We start from the raw sequence: 9,566 nt of genomic DNA, 5'->3' as shown, positions 1-9,566 counted from the left end.
CCCGCACGCGGTGTGTCCCTGCCACAGCCACCGAGAGCTTTGTCCCCGCACAGGGTGTGGCGGGTGTGGCAGGCTCCCAGCAGGAGGCGTCTGCAAGCACGCTCCCTTCCTTTGCTTGGGCACCGAAGCCTTCACCGAGGGCCGCTTTGCGGGGACTTTTCCTTCCTCGCAGAGGGGAAGCAGCCGTGGCCTGCGAGTCGCTGCGCTTCCCAGGCCTCATCCAGGCCGGAACTCCGTGCCTCCAGGCGGCCTCTGGCGGGGCGGGAGGGACCAGAGCTGGGGTTTTCGCTGCCTGGGCTGAATGCTCTTTTCCTGCCCTGCTTTTGGAGGAGGAAAGGGGCAGTTGCCTGGGGAAAGCCTCCTGCACCCCAACCCTGTTCCTCCAGGTGTGGTTTTCTTGCCAGGAAGCAGGATTTTCCTCCAGGCCAGGAGGTGGCTGTCCTGCTCCTTCTGGGCTCGGTCCCCGGAAACGCCAGTACACACTGTCTGCACCTCCCTTCAGCTGCGTCCTGGTGTCCTCATGGGTCCCCCCAAGTCCCAGGCCACAGAATATGGCAGGAGGCCCTAGGGCTCTGGGCTGCTCTCCCCAGATGGCTGAGTCCGTGGAGAACCCCTGCAGCCGCGAGGGGCTCCCTGGCCCGGTGCCACATCCGAGAAACTCTGCCCTGTCTTTGCTCGTGGCTCCTCTCTCCCAGGTCAGGCTGCACCAGGGCATGGAGGGGACCTTGTGTGGCTTCTTCCTCCCGCCGCACGAGCCTGGGCAGAAATGTCATTGGGCTCAGGGACCCTCAGATGGTCCAAAATGACCCAGGAGCCCTCAGAAGGCCCAAGAATGACCCAGGAGCCCTCAGATGGCCCAAGAATGACCCTGGAGCCCTCAGATGGCCCAAGAATGACCCTGGAGCCCTCAGATGGCCCAAGAGCACCCTGGGTGGGGAGGGATCCAGGGTGATTCCCAGCCCCGAGAAATGAAGCCCCATTCCGGGAGGGTGACTCTCCCCGGGCAAGGGGTGACCGTCCCTGGTTGGGAGGCGACTGCCCACTACAGCAATGAACGTTCTCCTGAGTTTCCTCCCTCCGTGCCGGAGGCTGGTGGGGCTGAATCTCTGTCCGCCGCTCTCTGGGTGCTAAATCCTGGAACATCTTCAAAGAGTTTCAGTCCCTTCTCTTCTGCACATACCATTGTTCTCACGGTGGCAGGGCACCCCCTTCCTCCACCCAGGGCAGGGGGAGCACGGGGTCACCTCTCACACCCAGACCTCCCTGGCTTGTGGTGGTCTGTGGCTGGACAGGCGAGGGGATGCAGAGCCCTGTGTAGGGGTCGCTCATTCCCCCGAGACATAGCTCGCATGCCTTATGTAACTCGTGAGCTCACGCAGAGGGCCTGCCAGAAATGACGGCAGGGGCGGGAGGGGCCTGCTCGGGAAGCCAAGTGTGGCTCAGGCTTACGAGGAGCCGGCCGGGCCCTGTCTTGAGGAGAGAGGGGCCCCAGCCTTTGCAACCTGGGGCTCCTACGCTGTGGCAGGGGATGGGCAGGGCCTGGGACGGAGCGAAGGCCGGGGTGGTGCAGTGTATGGCTAGGCCTGGGGTGGCTGTGCTGGTCACTTGGCCTGTGGGTAAGTGGCCAAGCAGGATGTGGGCCCAGGCTCACCCTACTCCCCCACCAGCAGGCGCCAGCAGGCCCGTGATGTCAGAGGAAGGGGCCTAAGTCACCCAAGACCCCGGGGGGAGCTCTGGGGGCCTTGGAGGGGTGGGTGGGTGGAGGCAGTGCTGTCTCCCCCAGTGCCAGCTGCCCTTCCACCCCCAAACACAGACCAGGGCGGATGCTGCACTGAGGATGGCCCTGAGGCAGGGCTGGACCCAGTGCCCGCGGCTGTCCCTGCCCTTCCTCCCTTCCCTTTTGGAGTCTCAGCCCCACCCTGTGCTTCCCCTCTGCCTGCTGCACAGGCCCCCACACTGTGGCTGGCCCAGCCCAGTTTCACTCCTGGAATGGGACCCCGGGCCCCAAGAGGGGCAAGGGCTTCGGGGAGGCTGTGGCAAGGGCCTCTGGGCAGCACTTGAGGCCAGGGTGACAGCACGGGTCCTCAGGGCAGTGCCCCCAGCCAAGAGCGAGCCATCCCTCCAAACACAGTGCCAAGGGGCACCTGGCCTGGGGACCCGTGTCCCGCCAGAGGCAGGGCCTGGCATAGCTGCACCTCACCGGGCCCAGGCCAGCCATTGGCCAGCCTGTTGCTGGGAAGGCAGCCAGCCCCTGATAGGGAAGGGGTAACTGGGAGTCCATCGAGGAGGAAGGGGATGTCGGGACGGGGAGGCCAGCCCTCCGGCCTGAGGAGGGCAGAACACTGGCAGGGGTCCCTGGCAGGGTCTTGGACTGTGCCTTCGAGCCCTTAAGCAGGAGACTGGGATGGGTGGGGGCTCTCTGAGGGGGCCAAGGGCGGTGCTGGGAGCCCAGTGTGGGGCAGACCCTGCTTTCAGGAAGGCTGGCCAAGGGGCCGTGGCCCTAGACAGCGGGTGGGGCTGTGTCCTGCTGCTGAGGGGGAGGGGGGCAAGGGGCGTCCATGCAGAGGCAGAGAGCAGGAGGTAAGGGGCCGGGCTCCTGGGATGGCTTGGCCTGAGCCTGGAGGCTGCAGCCCCTCTGAGTAGCGGGAAGGTGGCCGCGGGCAGGTGCCGTGGGTGACTGAAGGGTGGGACCTGTGTGAAGGGGCCGCTCGCTGCCCTTGGGACCACTGGACCCCTGAGGTCTGGCTCTCACACATGCCCTGCCCTCACCTGACTTCCCGCCCCGATCAGCCACAGGCTCCGGCAGGTCCCGGGTTGCCCTGAGCCTCAGCGTGCTCTGGTCTGCATGTGGTGGTAAAGCCACCTGGCTCAGCATGCCGAGGGGAAACCAGCCCTGGCACCTGGGTCCCACGGTGCCTGTGATGACTCATGAGGTTCTGCCATTGCAACCAGCAGTGCCACGGCTCAGGCCGCTGGAAAGCACTGTGGGGATGGTCCCCCACTTTGGGAAATGCTGGCTGAAAACTTCTTGTGGGCAAGGACAGCACCCTTCTGTCCCCATTGCATCCCCTGTGCCCACCTCATGGTGCTCAGTGTTGTGTGCCGGGTCAAGGACAGCAGCCAGGGCCTCGGAGGATGCTGGGGATGCCCTGGCCGTGGCTGGGTCCCTGGCTCTCGCTCTGTCCTCACTGTTTGACATGTACCCGCTTCAGCGAAGTCAAGAGTGAGCTCTGGCCCTAGGGTCCTGGGCTCAGTGAAGTGCTGAGGGCACGCGGGGAGGTGGCAGTGAATGACTGGGGTGGCGTGGCATGGCTGCAGCCCCGGGTAGCCATGACCAGCACAGCGCACAATCCAGGGCGGCACAGGATGCCCCCAGGACAGGGTGCAGTGGGCGAGGGTGGCAGGGCTGGGTGCCCACACTGACTCTTAAATTCAGCACACGGCCCCCCAGGCTGGGCTTCACCAGTGTTCCCCTGGCTGTCCATAGGCTGTGGACCCGTCCTCAGAGCCAGGCTGCGGGCTGCTGAGGGTGCCGAGACCTCTGTGCCCCTCCCTCCCTCGGGCCCATCGTCCTGCTGGTGTGCCGTCAGCCTCCAAGATCCCTGTGGCGCTGGGCAGGGGCTGCCAGGGGTCTCCTGCAGGAAAAGGAGCCTGAGAGAGCCAGCCTTGTCTCCCTAGCCTGGGACCTGGGCCAGGCCCTGTCATACTCTGGGTGTGAGCCCAAGGTGGGGTTGGATGGACAACTGGCTCCCGGGATGGCCCAATGCCTGGCCCAGGCTGTCCAAGCCTGGGCAGCCACATTGCTGCCCTACCTGGCTTTGTCCCTGTGGGGAGTGGGCAGGAGCTGGGTTCTGGCTCTGAGTGGGGTGGTCGGCCGGCCACCTGCTCTCACCCTCTGGTTCCCAACGGCCACAAGGCCAGGATCATCCATGGCCCCATGGGCAGGCGCCCTGCTCAGCACTTCCCATGCATCACCTCAGGTGACCCCAAGAGGCAGGCCCTGGCCCCGGGACCACCACAGGGAGGCTGAAACACACCTGAGGCCACCCGGGCCCAGTACAGGTCAGGCAGCTGGTTTCACAGAAGACCCCATGGCAGGCGAGGGCTCTCCTGGGCAGAAGGGCTCTGAGAGAAACAACAGAAAAGGCAAACAAAACTGAAGGCAGCTTCCTTAGAAAGCCAGAAAATGGGCCAGGTGCAGTGATTCACGCCTGTAATCCCAGGACTTTGGGAGGCGGAGGCGGGTGGATCATTAGGTCAGGGGATCGAGACCATCCTGGTGAACATGGTGAAACCCCATCTCTACGAAACATACAAAAAATTAGCCAGGTGTGTGGTGGGCACTTGTAGTCCCAGCTACTCAGGAGGCTGAGGCAGGAGAATGGCGTGAACCCGGAGGCGGAGGTTGCAGTGAGCTGAGATTGCAGCACTGCACTCCAGCCTGGGTGACAGAGCGAGACTCTGTCTCAAAAAAAAAAAAAAAGAGAAAGCCAGAAACTGCCAGCCAAGTGCAGTGGCTCAGCCTGTCATCCCAGCACTTTGAGAGGCCGAGGCGGGAGGATCACCTGAGGACAGGAGTTCAAGATCAGCCTGGCCAACATGGTGAAACCCTGTCTCTGCTAAAAATACAAAAATTAGCTTTGCATGGTGGCATGCACCTGTAATCTCTTCTACTACGAAGGCTTAGGCATGAGAATTGCTTGGACCCTGGAGGTGGAGGTTGCAGTGAGCTGAAATCATGCTGCTGCACTCCAGCCTGGGTGATGGAGAGAGATTCTGTCTCAAAAAAAAGAAAGAAAGAAAGAAAGAAAACTAGGCTGGGTGCAGTGGCTCACGCCTGTAATCCCAGCACTTTGGGAGGNCCCCCACCCCCACCCCCGGCCCCAGGCAGCAGTGCCTCCGAGGCCTGGGCGGCAGGAAAGGGAGAGATGACGTCATTGCCGCCTGGAATCTGCTGTTTGGAGGCGTCGCCATGGAGACCGGAAGGCTCAGGGTGGGTAAAAATAGCAAACCCAAGAGGGTGTAAGTTCCAAGAACCCGAGTCTCTGAAAAGCGAGGCATACATGTTCTCGTTGCCTGGAGGACAGAGGGCCCAGGCTGGGAGTCTAGCGGGAGGGGCCGCTCGGGGCTGCTGGCTTGCAGCCACCCGCACGCGGTGTGTCCCTGCCACAGCCACCGAGAGCTTTGTCCCCGCACAGGGTGTGGCGGGTGTGGCAGGCTCCCAGCAGGAGGCGTCTGCAAGCACGCTCCCTTCCTTTGCTTGGGCACCGAAGCCTTCACCGAGGGCCGCTTTGCGGGGACTTTTCCTTCCTCGCAGAGGGGAAGCAGCCGTGGCCTGCGAGTCGCTGCGCTTCCCAGGCCTCATCCAGGCCGGAACTCCGTGCCTCCAGGCGGCCTCTGGCGGGGCGGGAGGGACCAGAGCTGGGGTTTTCGCTGCCTGGGCTGAATGCTCTTTTCCTGCCCTGCTTTTGGAGGAGGAAAGGGGCAGTTGCCTGGGGAAAGCCTCCTGCACCCCAACCCTGTTCCTCCAGGTGTGGTTTTCTTGCCAGGAAGCAGGATTTTCCTCCAGGCCAGGAGGTGGCTGTCCTGCTCCTTCTGGGCTCGGTCCCCGGAAACGCCAGTACACACTGTCTGCACCTCCCTTCAGCTGCGTCCTGGTGTCCTCATGGGTCCCCCCAAGTCCCAGGCCACAGAATATGGCAGGAGGCCCTAGGGCTCTGGGCTGCTCTCCCCAGATGGCTGAGTCCGTGGAGAACCCCTGCAGCCGCGAGGGGCTCCCTGGCCCGGTGCCACATCCGAGAAACTCTGCCCTGTCTTTGCTCGTGGCTCCTCTCTCCCAGGTCAGGCTGCACCAGGGCATGGAGGGGACCTTGTGTGGCTTCTTCCTCCCGCCGCACGAGCCTGGGCAGAAATGTCATTGGGCTCAGGGACCCTCAGATGGTCCAAAATGACCCAGGAGCCCTCAGAAGGCCCAAGAATGACCCAGGAGCCCTCAGATGGCCCAAGAATGACCCTGGAGCCCTCAGATGGCCCAAGAGCACCCTGGGTGGGGAGGGATCCAGGGTGATTCCCAGCCCCGAGAAATGAAGCCCCATTCCGGGAGGGTGACTCTCCCCGGGCAAGGGGTGACCGTCCCTGGTTGGGAGGCGACTGCCCACTACAGCAATGAACGTTCTCCTGAGTTTCCTCCCTCCGTGCCGGAGGCTGGTGGGGCTGAATCTCTGTCCGCCGCTCTCTGGGTGCTAAATCCTGGAACATCTTCAAAGAGTTTCAGTCCCTTCTCTTCTGCACATACCATTGTTCTCACGGTGGCAGGGCACCCCTTCCTCCACCCAGGGCAGGGGAGCACGGGGTCACCTCTCACACCCAGACCTCCCTGGCTTGTGGTGGTCTGTGGCTGGACAGGCGAGGGGATGCAGAGCCCTGTGTAGGGGTCGCTCATTCCCCGAGACATAGCTCGCATGCCTTATGTAACTCGTGAGCTCACGCAGAGGGCCTGCCAGAAATGACGGCAGGGGCGGGAGGGGCCTGCTCGGGAAGCCAAGTGTGGCTCAGGCTTACGAGGAGCCGGCCGGGCCCTGTCTTGAGGAGAGAGGGGCCCCAGCCTTTGCAACCTGGGGCTCCTACGCTGTGGCAGGGGATGGGCAGGGCCTGGGACGGAGCGAAGGCCGGGGTGGTGCAGTGTATGGCTAGGCCTGGGGTGGCTGTGCTGGTCACTTGGCCTGTGGGTAAGTGGCCAAGCAGGATGTGGGCCCAGGCTCACCCTACTCCCCACCAGCAGGCGCCAGCAGGCCCGTGATGTCAGAGGAAGGGGCCTAAGTCACCCAAGACCCCGGGGGGAGCTCTGGGGCCTTGGAGGGGTGGGTGGGTGGAGGCAGTGCTGTCTCCCCAGTGCCAGCTGCCCTTCCACCCCAAACACAGACCAGGGCGGATGCTGCACTGAGGATGGCCCTGAGGCAGGGCTGGACCCAGTGCCCGCGGCTGTCCCTGCCCTTCCTCCCTTCCCTTTTGGAGTCTCAGCCCCACCCTGTGCTTCCCCTCTGCCTGCTGCACAGGCCCCACACTGTGGCTGGCCCAGCCCAGTTTCACTCCTGGAATGGGACCCCGGGCCCCAAGAGGGGCAAGGGCTTCGGGGAGGCTGTGGCAAGGGCCTCTGGGCAGCACTTGAGGCCAGGGTGACAGCACGGGTCCTCAGGGCAGTGCCCCAGCCAAGAGCGAGCCATCCCTCCAAACACAGTGCCAAGGGGCACCTGGCCTGGGGACCCGTGTCCCGCCAGAGGCAGGGCCTGGCATAGCTGCACCTCACCGGGCCCAGGCCAGCCATTGGCCAGCCTGTTGCTGGGAAGGCAGCCAGCCCCTGATAGGGAAGGGGTAACTGGGAGTCCATCGAGGAGGAAGGGGATGTCGGGACGGGGAGGCCAGCCCTCCGGCCTGAGGAGGGCAGAACACTGGCAGGGGTCCCTGGCAGGGTCTTGGACTGTGCCTTCGAGCCCTTAAGCAGGAGACTGGGATGGGTGGGGCTCTCTGAGGGGCCAAGGGCGGTGCTGGGAGCCCAGTGTGGGGCAGACCCTGCTTTCAGGAAGGCTGGCCAAGGGGCCGTGGCCCTAGACAGCGGGTGGGGCTGTGTCCTGCTGCTGAGGGGAGGGGGGCAAGGGGCGTCCATGCAGAGGCAGAGAGCAGGAGGTAAGGGGCCGGGCTCCTGGGATGGCTTGGCCTGAGCCTGGAGGCTGCAGCCCCTCTGAGTAGCGGGAAGGTGGCCGCGGGCAGGTGCCGTGGGTGACTGAAGGGTGGGACCTGTGTGAAGGGGCCGCTCGCTGCCCTTGGGACCACTGGACCCCTGAGGTCTGGCTCTCACACATGCCCTGCCCTCACCTGACTTCCCGCCCCGATCAGCCACAGGCTCCGGCAGGTCCCGGGTTGCCCTGAGCCTCAGCGTGCTCTGGTCTGCATGTGGTGGTAAAGCCACCTGGCTCAGCATGCCGAGGGGAAACCAGCCCTGGCACCTGGGTCCCACGGTGCCTGTGATGACTCATGAGGTTCTGCCATTGCAACCAGCAGTGCCACGGCTCAGGCCGCTGGAAAGCACTGTGGGGATGGTCCCCACTTTGGGAAATGCTGGCTGAAAACTTCTTGTGGGCAAGGACAGCACCCTTCTGTCCCCATTGCATCCCCTGTGCCCACCTCATGGTGCTCAGTGTTGTGTGCCGGGTCAAGGACAGCAGCCAGGGCCTCGGAGGATGCTGGGGATGCCCTGGCCGTGGCTGGGTCCCTGGCTCTCGCTCTGTCCTCACTGTTTGACATGTACCCGCTTCAGCGAAGTCAAGAGTGAGCTCTGGCCCTAGGGTCCTGGGCTCAGTGAAGTGCTGAGGGCACGCGGGGAGGTGGCAGTGAATGACTGGGGTGGCGTGGCATGGCTGCAGCCCCGGGTAGCCATGACCAGCACAGCGCACAATCCAGGGCGGCACAGGATGCCCCCAGGACAGGGTGCAGTGGGCGAGGGTGGCAGGGCTGGGTGCCCACACTGACTCTTAAATTCAGCACACGGCCCCCCAGGCTGGGCTTCACCAGTGTTCCCCTGGCTGTCCATAGGCTGTGGACCCGTCCTCAGAACCAGGCTGCGGGCTGCTGAGGGTGCCGAGACCTCTGTGCCCCTCCCTCCCTCGGGCCCATCGTCCTGCTGGTGTGCCGTCAGCCTCCAAGATCCCTGTGGCGCTGGGCAGGGGCTGCCAGGGGTCTCCTGCAGGAAAAGGAGCCTGAGAGAGCCAGCCTTGTCTCCCTAGCCTGGGACCTGGGCCAGGCCCTGTCATACTCTGGGTGTGAGCCCAAGGTGGGGTTGGATGGACAACTGGCTCCCGGGATGGCCCAATGCCTGGCCCAGGCTGTCCAAGCCTGGGCAGCCACATTGCTGCCCTACCTGGCTTTGTCCCTGTGGGGAGTGGGCAGGAGCTGGGTTCTGGCTCTGAGTGGGGTGGTCGGCCGGCCACCTGCTCTCACCCTCTGGTTCCCAACGGCCACAAGGCCAGGATCATCCATGGCCCCCATGGGCAGGCGCCCTGCTCAGCACTTCCCATGCATCACCTCAGGTGACCCCAAGAGGCAGGCCCTGGCCCCGGGACCACCACAGGGAGGCTGAAACACACCTGAGGCCACCCGGGCCCAGTACAGGTCAGGCAGCTGGTTTCACAGAAGACCCCATGGCAGGCGAGGGCTCTCCTGGGCAGAAGGGCTCTGAGAGAAACAACAGAAAAGGCAAACAAAACTGAAGGCAGCTTCCTTAGAAAGCCAGAAAATGGGCCAGGTGCAGTGATTCACGCCTGTAATCCCAGGACTTTGGGAGGCGGAGGCGGGTGGATCATTAGGTCAGGGGATCGAGACCATCCTGGTGAACATGGTGAAACCCCATCTCTACGAAACATACAAAAAATTAGCCAGGTGTGTGGTGGGCACTTGTAGTCCCAGCTACTCAGGAGGCTGAGGCAGGAGAATGGCGTGAACCCGGAGGCGGAGGTTGCAGTGAGCTGAGATTGCAGCACTGCACTCCAGCCTGGGTGACAGAGCGAGACTCT

The 9,566-nt window shown here is 63.9% G+C and overlaps 2 pseudogenes; both read right to left on the bottom strand.

Moving 5' to 3' along the window:
- Positions 1-131: 131 nt before the first annotated feature.
- Positions 132-773, bottom strand: LOC108535994 (uncharacterized; annotated as a pseudogene).
- Positions 774-5,276: 4,503 nt separating this feature from the next.
- On the bottom strand, positions 5,277-5,918 carry LOC108535992 (uncharacterized; annotated as a pseudogene).
- Between the last annotated feature and the right edge of the window lie 3,648 nt (positions 5,919-9,566).

Source organism: Rhinopithecus bieti, unplaced genomic scaffold (assembly GCF_001698545.2).
Source record: "Rhinopithecus bieti isolate Rb0 unplaced genomic scaffold, ASM169854v2 scaffold_13351, whole genome shotgun sequence".
Classification (NCBI taxonomy): Eukaryota; Metazoa; Chordata; class Mammalia; order Primates; family Cercopithecidae; genus Rhinopithecus; species Rhinopithecus bieti.
This window is presented reverse-complemented; position numbering and strand designations above follow the sequence as displayed.